The sequence below is a fragment of the Prunus avium genome, chromosome 6, assembly GCF_965620075.1.
Source record: "Prunus avium chromosome 6, drPruAviu1.hap1.1, whole genome shotgun sequence".
Taxonomy (NCBI): domain Eukaryota; kingdom Viridiplantae; phylum Streptophyta; class Magnoliopsida; order Rosales; family Rosaceae; genus Prunus; species Prunus avium.
In genome coordinates this window covers 14,554,297-14,568,775 of record NC_142289.1, presented here as the reverse complement: position 1 = coordinate 14,568,775, position 14,479 = coordinate 14,554,297, and the positions used below count along the sequence as shown (strand labels likewise).

Here is a 14,479-nt window from a genome sequence, read left to right as displayed (position 1 = left end):
ATTTGTCTGAGTAAAAAGAAAGTAAAATATCAATTTCCCTTTCATCGTGAAAGTTATGATTTTGGTGATGAATTTATGATATGGATTCTACTTTCATTGTATCGTAATCAACCTTGGTGTTAACTTGATTTTATTTTTTGTAAACAGAACAATAAGTAAACATGGTGCAATATAATTGTATAACAGCTAAGCTGAGTCAGCACTAGATTAGTTATGGTGTCACGTGCTGTTAGTTAAGGTGTTACTGTGTGTGTTAGAAGCTAAGCAAAGCTAAGGCTAAGTATATAATGTAATCTCTCTGTAGAAACTGAGGAGGAAAACAATTCAAGAAATATAATTCTCTCTGAAATTTCCTTTCTTTTTCTTCTTCTTCTCATCAGTTTCATGAATGTTATCACAATATAACTTCAAGAAGATGACTGTTGTACCAAATGGGAAGGACTTCATTGACATAATCCTATCTCGCACCCAGAGGCAGACCCCAACTGTAGTCCACAAGGGTTATGCAATTTCCCGCCTCCGTTCTTTCTATGTGCACAAAGTGAAAATTACCCAAAATAATTTTCAGGAGAAGCTCTCCACAATTATCGATGAGTTTCCTAGGCTGGATGACATCCACCCTTTCTATGGCGACCTTCTTCATGTTCTCTACAACAAAGACCATTACAAGCTTGCACTTGGCCAGATCAATACTTCAAGGAAACTTATTGGAAAGATTTGTAAAGATTATGTGAAATTGTTAAAGTATGGTGATTCACTTTACCGATGAAAATGTCTCAAGGTCGCTGCTCTGGGCCGCATGTGCACGGTTATAAAGAAGATTGGTCCTAGTTTAGCTTACCTAGAACAAAATAGGCAACACATGGCAAGGCTACCTTCAATTGACCCTGGTCACAGGACAATATTGATTTGTGGCTATCCGAATGTTGGAAAGAGCTCATTCATTAACAAGATCACCAGGGCTGATGTGGATGTCCAGCCATATGCTTTTACCACTAAGTCACTCTTTGTGGGACATACAGATTATAAATACTTGAGGTACCAGGTAATTGATACACCAGGAATTTTGGACCGCCCATTTGAAGACCGTAACATTGTTGAGATGTGCAGCATCACAGCTTTGGCCCACTTGAGAGCTGCGGTGCTGTTTTCCTTAGACATCTCGAGGTCTTGTGGGTACAGCATTGCCCAAAAGGCAGCTCTTTTTCACAGTATTAAGTCTCTGTTTATGAACCAACCATTGATTATAGTCTGCAACAAGACTGATTTGCAGCCATTGGAGGGTATATCCGAAGAAGACAAGAAGTTGGTCACGGAGATGAAAGCTGTTGCTATGAAGACAATGATTGGTCTAGGAGGTGAGGCTACGAATGATGAGGAGGTACTCTTGACCATGAGCACTCTGACCGAGGAGGGGGTGATTGCTGTAAAGAATGCAGCTTGTGAGAGGTTGTTGAATCAGAGAGTGGAATCGAAGATGAAATCCAAAAAGATAAATGACAGGTTAAATCGTTTTCATGTTGCAATGCCAAAGCCACGTGACAATATGGAAAGGTCCCCATATATACCTCTGGCAGATTTAGAAGCTAAGGCTAAGCAAGGAGGGGAGAAGGAAAAGAGAAATACAGAAAAGGATTTGGAGAATGAGAACGGCGGTGCTGGTGTATACTCTGCCAGTTTGAAGAAGAATTATATCTTAGCTAATGATGAATGGAAAGAGGTGCCATGCCAGAAATTCTTGATGGGCACAATGTATACAACTTTGTTGATCCTGATATTTTGCTTAGGCTTGAGGAGTTGGAACGAGAAGAAGGATGCCGGCAGGCAGAGGGTGATAATGATTTTGAGATGGATGGATTGGAATTGACTACAGAAGTGCAAAAGACACTGGCTGAGATAAGGAAAAAGAAGAGCTTGCTCATTCAACAACATAGAATCAATAAAAGTACAGCAGAGAGTCGACCAACTGTACGAAGGAAATTTGACAAGGACAGGAAGTTCACAACAAAGAGAATGGGGAGGCAGCTCTCAAAGTTGGGGCTTGATCCTACTATGGCTATTAACCGAGTTCGAAGCAGATCTGTCTCTACTAGGGGTCGGAGGAGGAAGAGATCACTTGACATGGATGATACTGATGGTGGTGATGCTGTGGATATGGATACACCCAACAAGAAGCAATGCATGTTATCTAGATCCCGTTCGAGGTCAAGATCTTGGCCTCAAAATGAAGTTGTCCCTGGAGAGGGGTTCAAGGACTCTGCTCAAAAGGCTAGGGCACTACAAAAGGCCAATAAATCTAATAAGATGAGAAACAGGAATGCTCGTCGTGGAGAGGCAGATAGGGTCATTCCCACTTTAAAACCAAAGCACTTGTTCTCTGGAAAACGCTCAATTGGAAAAACCCAAAGGCGTTAAAATATTTGAGGTACTCAGAGACATTGCATCACTTTCAATTCAGCTTATCTTTGTTTTGAGCACTCATTGGAAAAAGTTATATGTTGATTTTCCTTGTTCTCAGACCAGCTTTAGGTATGCGTATGTTTTATTCGTATTACATGTTTCTTTGGGACCAAGTGCATTCGATTTTTTGTGTCGAATTACATGCATACCTCATCAACTTACGCATCCAACCATGTATTAGATGCGGATGTCTCTTAGCTACCAGATGGAAGTTTTTGGTCCATTAGGAAATGCTAGAGTCAATCAGTAAAATTAATCTCCTTTTCTGGGGTGTTGATTTTCACTTGATAACGATTGAGTTATTAAGAAGAAGTAGATTTGTCATGTGCTCAATATTTTCTGTTGCTGCTAACAATCAATGTACTTTTTTGTTTTGCAGGGAGGTAGACTTGTGCGGTGTTGTATTATGCACCATGGAGTGTGCTTGCTGCTAGAAAAGAACTTGGTTCTTTCATCTCTGGTTCGGCAGGAGATTGCAGCATGCGAGATCATGCAACCAGCGTCTTCACAGTTTCCTCATTTTCCAGTTGTGTTTTTGTTTAGGAAATTTTGAATCTGAGATATGCCTCAGTTCTAATATTTTTGGTGGATTTAAATTTACAAGACATATGTCTTTACCCTTTGCTTCTGTAATTTTGTCGTTCAACAAAATGTGAAACATGGCCCAAGTAAAATTACTCTCTTTACAATATTCTGCAAGGTATTAACAGTGATAAAGCATTTTTATTAAACAGGGGCGTTTTAACAAATTCTGAGCTATTTTTAAGATCCAGTTATGTTGGCTTTCTAATAATCGGATGTTCTTTAATTTTTATTAACCCTTATCGTCCACTTGGAAACTGGAGGACTTCCTCATGTTGCAAGTGCAAAGTTTTGTGGTCAATGCCAGCACAACTGATGTTGCCTTCATTTCCTCGAAAGTAAAGCTTTTCTCCAGAGAATTTTTTTCTTCTCTGGTGGAAATTAGAACACCCTACACCAAGGGTGTTTGGAATCTCCTGAATCCAGGAGAGTTTAACATCATTGATCTGTTGGAAGGGGCCAAAGTCATGTAGTTTCCTTGGTAGGTCTTTACCAGCAACTAGCTTTTTTATTATCAAAACTGCAGAACAGGCCTTGCAATTACTAATTAATATAACCACTCAAATCTGTTAAGCATTGTTTTTCTATTTGACATGTATAATTTCCAACTATGAGGAAGAGAAGGAAAGGCTCTGCACACGATATGAACAACTGAGCAAGCAACAACACTCTCTTACTCCTTATAGTGAAATCGAATACGCTAAAATTTTCTGATGGGATGATGTCATGTTAGGAAAGAAATTGAGGACTCTGATATCTGAACACGAGAAAGCTTGTACTAATAAAATTACTAATGAACAGGATTGGCTGGGGGAGGTCGTTGTTATTTAGGGATTTTGATCTCATTTCTTATATCGGATTTGTTTGTCAAATTTGCAGTTTGATATGTTTTGTTTTTCACTTTTGAATGTTTGTAGCTTAAATGTTTCGCTTTTTCACTTTTGAATATGTTATTGGACTTGTAGTTTGAAATGACATAAACTTATATATAAACATTCATTCTTGGCAAATATATATATATATAAACATTCCTTATTTTTAGTGTAAAGTATTAATAATCATAAAAAGTGTATTAACAGTCCTAGAATGTGTATTAACAGTTCTAGTATGTGAATTAACAATAATAAAAAGAAGATATCAACATGTATATAAAGTGTATTAACAGTCATAAAAGTGTATTAACAGTCGTAGAATATGTATTAATAGTCAGCTTGGGTTACGTGATTAGTCTATGTATTAACAGTCATAATGACTCCTTGGTTTGGTTTTCCCATTATTATTTTCTTCTTTTTTTTTTTTTTTTAACTTTAAAAAGAAAAAAGTGAATTGGGCTTGTTTTAAGTGTTTTAGGTTTTTTTGTGAGGATTTCGGGTTGAACTTGTTTTAAAAAAATCGATGGCAGTTTTGTAATTTATAGGAATTTTAAAGTCTCTTTGTTATGTTGTAAATGAGTTTTGGGTGCGTTTCTAAAGTCTATTTCATAAATGATTTTTTTTAAGGATTAACTCAATAAACTCCCCAAACTATGAGGGTCATTACAAACTCACACACAACGTTTATTGTCCTGTTTGACCAATACACAAACTTCATTGAACCTTTCAAAATACACCCTCCATTAGTCAAACTGTTAATAAGTCTGTTAAATTCTAACTTGGCAAACGTGGGTCCCATTTTTTTGCTCTCGTGGCCTCCATGTAAACCAAAAAATTAGTTAAATATTATTTTCTTTTAAAATAATTTAAAATTTTAAAAAACAAATATATTAAACAACATAAAATATTTAAAAACTAATCCACACCTCTCCCCCGACCCACCTTCGATTTTATCAAAAATAGCCAAAATTTAACCCCCAAATTCATATATGTCAGTTTTTTAACAAACTTTCAAATATAGCCAAACACTCATTTAAATTAACCTAAATGCCCTCTAAATTATAACTCAATTACACCTAAAGCTAAAACCCAAAATAGCACAGGAGCACCAAAAAAAAAAAAAAGGCTTCGTCAACTTAATCATGCCTATGAATCATATCATAAAAATGACAATGTAATTATCAAAAAGAAGAAGAAAAGGGAAAGCCGATGTTTTCATAAATCCAGGCAATAAAAATCATCTTTGCGGTTATGGCTTGAATAAGTGGGTTTGAGAGTTTTTTACAATAAAAAAAGTTAAAGTCAGTTTCTTGACATAATAATTTTTAATTGAGAAAAACAAGTTGAACTTTCTTGCAAAATTCGTATCATAAATACTGCTGGTCTGCATATGATATCGGGGGTTAAACTTTTTTGCAAACCATCATATGTGCTGCTGCCCAGTGTCCTCCCTCAGCACAAGAGGTCTAGAAAAATTGCAAGGCCCTTGCTGTTCACAGACTATCTTCCCACAACACAAACTTGCCTATATTAACTTTGCTTTCCATTAAGGGCGATTGGTGAGGGGTAGTGTCCTTGTGTTTAAGGGTAGGCTGGGTGGAGAGTGAGGCTCATGCTCAGTAGCTTACGGCTTGGAAGAGCATGCTTTTTGGTTAGGTTTTAATTTAGAGGGCATTTGGGTCAATTTAAGTGAGTTTTTGGCTATATTTGAAAGTTTTTTAAAAAATTGACATTTATGAATTCAGGGTTAAATTTTGGTTATTTTTTATAAAAACACCTTCCCCATTCCTGCCACCATCACCCGAACTCAGTCATCCCCCACCGCTCTATCTCTTTGTCTCTCTATCTCTCTCTCCCCACACCAAACAACAAGACCAACAGCAAAACCAGCGAAAATAACAAAAACCCTTCTTTGCAACTGAACAGCACCACAAAACCCAGGTGGTCGACGGCTCTTCTGAAGCTGGAGCCGAAGGTGCTCAAAAGAAGGACAATAAACTGAAAATATCGGTTTCTTTAACAAAAGAAGAGATTGTCCAAACCCACACCAAACTTGTGAATTCCCAATTTGGGTTTAATTCTAAACCCAGATTGGGTTTGAGACAGAGACAAAGAGATAGAGAGGAAGGCTGGGGTGGTGGAGAGCTAAGATGGGCATTTTGAGTTGAGCTCACAGAAGGTGAAATAGATGACGGAGTCGTCGGACCAGGTGGGTCATCCACCTCGCTCACAGACGAGCACATACTTGTTGGGTTGCGATGCTTGAAAGACGACAATATCGGTGTTGAGCTGGTGAAACTCCCCTTTACCGGGAATCAACTTTGCTAGTTTGAGTCGCTCGAGCCAAATGTTGTGAATTTATTGCAAGCGCACAATCCGCACAAGTAATATAGTGATAAGTGAAGTGTCGTTCCCACGAAGAGTGATTTAATTTACTAAGTACCGATTGTGATTAACCCAAGACTTTATTTGAACAATTGAATGATGAGATTTGATTGATTAATTAACTAAAACAATGAATAAAAGCAAGCTTAGAAAAATAAAGTAGTGAGATTCAAGTTATGAGAGCACTAGAGCTTCCAATTTCACCATAGCCAATTCTACCCAATTCCCTTAGCATGTTAATCCTAATTATTCTCCATGTTGACAGTCGATTTTCCCTACTTTATTCGATACTCCATCCCTGATTATACCAAAAGTATTCTTATTACCAACCCACTCTATCCCTAGCAATGGAATTAAGATAATAGGAACCCATTAAACTCCTTGGAAAACCTGCAAAACAACCACATAAGTCATGACAAACATCCCTGTCTAATCATGTAACTCATGACATCTATTACAAGAAGCAACCCCAAATTGGATATCCCTATCGTCAATTTAGCATCAAAACAATTAAATGTTGGCCAAACATTCAAAGCATTAAGCATAGTAATAGATACTCAACATGGAAAAAATACTTGGAATTAACATGGATTAAAGTAATTGAGTATTCATGGCTAGGCTACAACGTAGCCCTAGCAAAAGGAATTAGTTCATGACAACTTTAATAAAAACCATGATAAATAGTGTCATAGGAAAGAAAAAACCAATTGAAGATTTAATCTTTGCACAGTAGCAACTCTAGCTCCAGGTCTTGTTCTTTGTCTTTCTCAAACTCTCTCTCGTGCCTTTGTGGTCTATGGTCTCCCAATAATCATCCGAACCCCCGGGCCTTAGGTTAAAGCTAAGTATTTATAGGTCAAAGGAATTTTCCAAAAAGAAAGAAAAATAATAATTAATTATGAATTAGATGAATAATAGGAACGCCAAAAAGCAAAACCCAAACAGAGGGGGGGAAAAAGAATAGAGTACGGCTGAGGTAGACTTGGGAATTATCTAAGTCAAAATAGGAAGTTGCTTTGTAGAGAGATGGGTGTGGTTGAGACTTTGAAAATAAGGATTTCCAAGTCAAAATAGGGAAACTCATATTGGGCTTTTTGGGGCAGAGAATATAGGGAAAATCTGCGGTTGTAGTTGGAGAAAAATTCTTCCAACTTGAAGAAGGAAACCAGCCTTGTGACACCTCAACAAATGACGACAACTCCTCCAATTTCAGCAAATGATTGATGGCGGCTTCTTACCAAAAGTGAACAGCAAATGCAAAGCCGCAAAATGCTTTCAAATATTTCCAGCGACACTTGTTTAGGCCAGGCTTGTGTGCTTCAACAAAGTAATCAAGGGATTCTTCTTCAAAGCCTATTGCAATACGAAGGTACTGACCCTTTTTCTCAACAATTGTTCACAAGATGCACAACCTTGCTAAACCTCAGCAAATACAGATGGGTTTTGACACCAAAGCTCGACAGATGCACTAGGCATAACCTAGCACCTCCATCAGCTTCATACATTTCAGCTTCAAAAAATGTTGGTAAGTTTCTCCAACTCTATCTTTCTGGCGCTGGTCACTGAGACCAGTTGTGGGTATAAATTGACACTTGCACAGATGCACTCCAGGTGTTTGATAAAATGGCAAAATGAGTTGCTGAGATTTTGTTGAGTTGATAATTCTATCCATTTTGGTCTCTTAAGCTTCAAAAATCATAGTTTTAACTCCAGAGCCTTGCTAGGAACGAACACCTACAAAATCTTCACTAAACACATTAAACTAACCAATTTCACATAAAAATAATGAAAAATAGAGATAGATTATTTGTGCAAAATATTAATCTATCACCAAACATGAGCCGAGACTCGCTGGAAAGGCTTAAAGTGGAGAAGCTTTTATTGGGTAGTCGAATTGGCTACATGGTTGGCTTGGGTTTCTCTCTTTGGAACTACAACAATTCTGTATATCTCTCTCTCTCTCTCTCTTTGCTTCATTTTGGGAATTGCCATTTCTGAGTTTTGGATTCCATTTCCTATTATTTTTCCGTAGAGAGACGGGCAGGGTATGAGGTGCATCGAATGTGAGGCTGGTGGGTAGGGGAGGTGCGTCGAGGAGAAGGGGCCGGGGACATCGGGCTGGTGCTGGGTGGTTGGGAGGCGATTGGTGGCTGAGTTCATGGAGATTGAGGGCTACGTAGGTTTTCTTTTCTTTTTCTCTACTTTTTTTCATTTTTATAATTTTTAATATATTTGTTTTTTAAAATTTTAAATAACTAATTTTTGGTCTACATGGGGGCCACTAGAGCAAAAAATGTGGACCCACATTTACCGAGTTAGAAAGGGTGTATTTTGAAAGGTTCTGTGAAGTTTGTGTACTACTCAAATGGGTCAATAAACGTTGGGTATGAGTTTATAATTTAGGCCCTATATTAGGTTTAATAGTCAAGCTCTCTCTCTAGTTTCACTACAATTACTAAAACATAAGAAATTTAGAATAAAAAATTGTGGATCCCACTTTATTTTTCATAATCCAATAATCTCAAAACTAATAATTGAATCAATTAGGGGAGGCTAGTTGATCTAATTCTAGTTCATTAAATACCCTGTTTCTAGGTGTCCTAATTCCAAGCAAGTAAAGATGCCTATATGGGATCAACTACTCCCCAAAAATCAATCTAATTCCATTTTTTTTTCTTTTCAGGTATTGGTATTAATGTTTATTATTGTCAACTAGAAATGGGGCGTGGCCAAGTGTTAAGGCAACATGTTCTCGTCCTAATATTCAGGAGGTTCAAATCCTTATGTCACATAGTATACTTAATTGTGGTCATTTTATTAAGTGAGCTGATTTTCCCACTTCTTTTTTGTCCACTTACACTCCCGTGTATGTTATAATAAAATATATAAAAATAAAGATTGTATTTTCAAGCAGTCTTCCGCTTAAGAGTATAATATTGGTATAGAAGGTGATTCTTGTCTTTTTTTAAACATGAAATCTAAATCCTATATTTTTCATAAATTTAATCGAGTTCAAATAACACACATATGAAATTGAATCTATTTATGACTTGTTAAATATTATTGATTTTCACTTAAAAAAATAACAACCTAAACCTTCAATATTTTCTTACATAAGTCATTTTTTATCTATCTTTTTTTTATCGTTAATTTTTAATCCAATATAGATTTATCTCTCTCTTATGATGATAAAAGTATTGTCCTTACTGTAAAACCTTATGCAAAATGCAAATAATGATATCAGGTAGGAAATTATTCAATCAATTAAGTTTTTTTTAATGATTTCTTATGAGTTCATAGTACTTGAAGAAGTATAAAATTGTAAATTTATCCTATCACGTTACTTGAAGATATAGATTTAAAATAACTTGTTTATTCGTGTTATGGTAGTTATAATTATTTAAATAATAAATTTATAATATAAAAAATTATTTTAAAAAATGGGGTTAAATTGATTGAATTCTTGTTGAGATTTCTTCATAAATTATCCATTCTTCATATAGAAGAAGAAAAAAATTCAGTAGCTAGATATGGTTAAAGGGGATCAAATACATATGGTGAGCTACAACAATGGTCAAAGATCCTAACATAGCTAGGTTAATAGATAATTGAGCATGTCATGACGACATTGTTAGTCTGTTTGATAATGATAGAGTGAAATTGCTTTTTCAGGAATCTCTTAGATATTATACAAACTGAATCTTGTTCTATCGTTGGTAAGAGATTTCTCAAGCTGTGTTATATACTCATCACCAATACATCGCAGGATTCATTATGACAAGGGCTTTTGCTCATAGAGAGCTATATTTTTTTATTAGAGATTACAATCCAAAATAAAATGAGGATAATGTATTGGCAAGAATGTTAGACTATAAAGAAGCCAATAAGGGCATACTTGGACAATTTATCTTTCTCAACTTGAATCCCATGAGGTGGGCCTTGGAAAGTGTGAGAGTCCGTTTTCTTAAATGTTGATTAAAGAAAAATAAATGTTATTATATATTTTGAAGTAATTATCTTGGTAAGAAGGAAATGTATATTTTTAGTTGTTTTACGTTTATAATACCATTTCAACAATTATATGTATATTATTCCATTAAAAAAGATATATGTTCTTTTGAATAAAAAGGGTTTGTTTAAATTATGTATTCGTTCATTATTCCTTGAGATGCCATTGGATGGTTATTGGGTGCTCTATATACTTATATATTTATAAACAATTAACTAGCTTTAAAGTGGACATGTACTTTTTGTTTTATCAAGTTACTTTTTCCTTGTCAACAATCTATGGCTTGGAGTTAGCACGTGGAGGTTTTACATGCATTCTCAGTAATAGAATTTTGGTGGAGCAAAACCAAAGAATTCATCTTAACTTGAGGTGTCTAGTCTAAATTCATCATATTGACACATGCACACACATGCAAATACTTGTTTGTGCCTGATAAATCACAGCCATAAGCTGGCCGAAGGAGCCCCTTCTCTCGGCCTTGGCACTTGTTCGTAAAAACTGAAACGCAGCGTTTCGCCAGGGTACTTCGCCTTCCTAAAGACAAAAGAAGAAATGCTAAGGCATGATCATCTCGGCCTCAAGCGCAGGCCGAGGCCGAGGCCGAACAAAATCGCGGTCAAGGCATTAAAGGCAAATCATCACGTGACAACAGGGTCCCAGGCTTCATTTAATGAAGTAGTGCCTGTTTAATGCAGCAAACCCATTGGCCACAAAGAAGCATTTAATGCATGAGGGAAGGTGGGAAGTGACTGAAGTCAGGATTTGGTGATAAGGATCAGAGTGATTAGACATGGACATTCTCACAAGAATTCTGACAGCCTGAGATATTGGTTCAACAGCTATTCAGGCCATAAATGCGTCTCCACGGCCAGAAGCTCAGAACCCACGATCAGGAGCGGCGGCCGAGATTCACCGGGATTTCTGGGGTCACACCACCATACTTCACGATCCCAAATGTCGATTGGACACCCACTTGCGCTAATCAGACTCCACTATGCGTAAATTCAGCCTCGATTACTCATCCAGGGACTCTTCTTATAAATACAAGACTCGAGCTACATTCAAAGGGTTCAACACCAAAAACAAAGCCTCCCACGGAGCAACTTATTTTTTCCTGTAATGCACTTTCAATATCTTTACTTGCTTTCCTAGGAGTAGTGTTAGATTGTAAGGAAAATCCATTCATCAATATATCATACGGCCCTTGATTTTCAAGGCGCCGGAGCACCATCCTTGTTGTTCGTTCACTCACCCCATATATCACACGACCGTCGCTCCCTGAGCAGCGCGCCGGAGCACCGCCCAAAACCACCACCAACACCATCACTCAACGACCTTGTAGTTCAGGCCGTGAGATTTGCGCGGTAGACCGTGCTAGCACGCCCGCGCACAACCGCACCGCACCCAAAAGCAGGAAACCGCGTGTTAACGCACATCCCCTCGGCCCGGAACTCCAGGCCGTGAGATTTGCGCGGCAGACACTTTTGGCACGCCCGGTGGGATACTTGTCAAAAATTTATGGTGGAAACTAGGGCACAGGCAAAGCTCAAAAACAAAGCAGTCGAAATGACTTCTGAGACTCCTGAGTCCGCCTCACCAATCACAACTACCGAGATCGAACGTACGGTCGGGATCTCGGCCGGCGTTCCAGTAATGACGGATCGCACGGCCGAATCCATGCAAGAACAGGCAGTGGTGGAGGAACTGATGTCCAAACAGGCCTACAGGATAGAAACATCCTTCATGGCCGCGATGGACAGGTTCTCCTCAGAACTGCGAACGCTCTTTCAGGAGAGGATGCCGGTGGCCTCGCCCGCAACACCTCCCAGAGCCGGACCGAGGAGCCAAGAGCGCGACAGAATCGAGCCTTACGGCGAAAGCAGCAGCCTCGGCGTCTCGGCCCACACCCAAGCATCAGGCTACGGCCAGCATTCTTTGCCACCGACAAACAGCTGGGGGCAATCCCACCCCGTGTGGACTAATTCTGGACCAACCTACTCGGCGGAGACAGCGCGCGGACCGCTCCATGCTTTGGCCGTATCACTAGGGCACGGCAGCTTCACGCATCCTGCGATCCACCCACTCGGCTCGGTTCATACTGCCGCCGTCCACACCCATCCTGGCCCAAGCAACGCGTGCGCTGTATCATCACAACAGTACGGTCAGGGCAGTCTGACCGTCTCACCACCTTTGCAGGTGTCGTCGTGTCCGTTGGGCTCTCAACTTCACTATGGGTCGGCCGTTCCAGCAACAACGCATACGCACCTTGGTCAAACCCACGGTGCTCATCTGGCATCAACCAGCTCGGTCATCCCGGCTGAGCCCTTTGTTCAAATGGCCCAGCAGGCAAGGCCTCAGAACGAGGTACTACAGGCCACACGGCCGTATGCAGCCCAACAGGAGGCACCACCTCAAGGGATCCGGCTCGAAGATGTCCGGCGGATGATCGAAGACGGCCTAGCTCAGAGGCGGCCGGACATGCCAAGATACACGAGGCCGTACCCGCCAGAAATTGACCGGATCCTCCTCCCCCGGAACTATCGATTGCCAGAGTTCATGCTTTTTTCTGGGGATGGGCAAACCTCCTCCATTGAACACATCGGCCGTTTCACGGCCCAGTTTGGAGAGGCCGATTCAGATGCTCAGAGACTCCGACTATTTGTTCATTCTTTGACCGGCGCGGCGTTCTCATGGTTCATAAACCTTCCGCCGAATTCAATAAGGGATTGGTCTGATATGGAACGGGTGTTCCACGAACATTTCTATCAGACCAACCGAAAGATAACGGTCGTCGAGTTGGAAAGAATGAGCCAAGCATCGGCCGAATCACCTCGCGATTACCTACAACGGTTCAAAACATGTAGGAATTGGTACCGCACGAACCTACCAGAGAGGGAGTTCGTCAAGATGGCCGAGGAAGGATTGGAATTCGAATACCGGAAGAAATTCCAGGGAATCGAATTTCGGGACATGCATGACTTGACCAACAAGGTGGATAGATATGCGTCCTTGCTGAAAGAGGAGATGCAGAAGAAGACGGCCTCAAAGGGGACCTACTACAGGAATCCCATCGTCAGCTATGCCGAAGCAGACGGCTCCGTAGAGGCCGAGGGCGATGAGGTCGAGATGAGTTCGGCCGAAGTCAGCATAGACAAACCCTTCGTTTGCAGAGGGCTTGTTAAAACTGACAATAGCCGCACAAAGGTCCCCGATGCCAAGTTCGCAATGCGGGAAACGAAGGTCTACACTTTTGATTTAACAAGGGCCGAGGCTATCTTCGACCTGCTGGTGGCCGAGAAGAAGGTAAAATTGTCCTTCGGCAATAAGACTCCGAAGCCCGAAGAACTCAAAGGGAAAACGTTTTGCAAGTACCACAGTTCTTGGTCTCATAACACCAACAACTGTGTTGTCTTGCGAGACGTTATCCAGAAATTGATAGACGAGAAGAAGCTCCAGTTTCCGGAGAAGGCGGCCATGCAGGTCGACTCCAAGCTGTTCCCTCCACCTGTCGTTAACATGGTCGACGCCCAACTCCCGACCGGGGATAGAGGAGTTCGCGGTTCGGTGAAAGGAAAGGAGCCTTTGGCCGAACTTGAGCCGGCCCTTTGCGAACGATGCAAGTGTAAGATCGGTCAGCCCAGGCTGCAGGAGAATAAGAGGAAGGCCGCCAAGCCATCTCGAATGACCGTGAAAAGATTCGGTGGCTAGTACGGTCGACGGCCGACCAGCGGAGCTGTTTTCAGCCGACTAGGGCCACAAAACCCCAGCGCCTCGGCCAGCCACGAAGAAGAGGCCGCCCCAAGGTCGATAAAAACTTTCAAACCACCAGTAATAAAGGATGACCGTTGGTACCATGCACGGCCTGGGGGCAGGGCCGAACCACTGACGAAAACCCAGCTGAGAAGAATGCAGAGGCAGGTTCAGCAGGCCAGGATGCAGACAACCGAGGTCGAGGGCTTCAAACGCCAAAAGAAAGTGGCGACTGCTAACGGGCCATCATCCAAACTAGTTGTCTCCCCGGCCGTGAGAGCAGCCAGCACCAAGCCTCTGAGGGCGTGGCCCCCTAGGCAAGACGAAAGTCCCCGTGGTTCGTCGGCCAATTCAGCTCAGCCAAAGGCCGCGGTCATGGAAAGAACAGACGAAGGTGTCGTCGACATCTACCACGGGAGGG

General features: G+C 40.6%; 1 pseudogene; it reads left to right on the top strand.

Annotated features, from left to right (window-relative positions):
* Positions 1-388: 388 nt before the first annotated feature.
* LOC110745839 (nucleolar GTP-binding protein 1 pseudogene) lies at positions 389-2,415 on the top strand (annotated as a pseudogene).
* Positions 2,416-14,479: the final 12,064 nt, after the last annotated feature.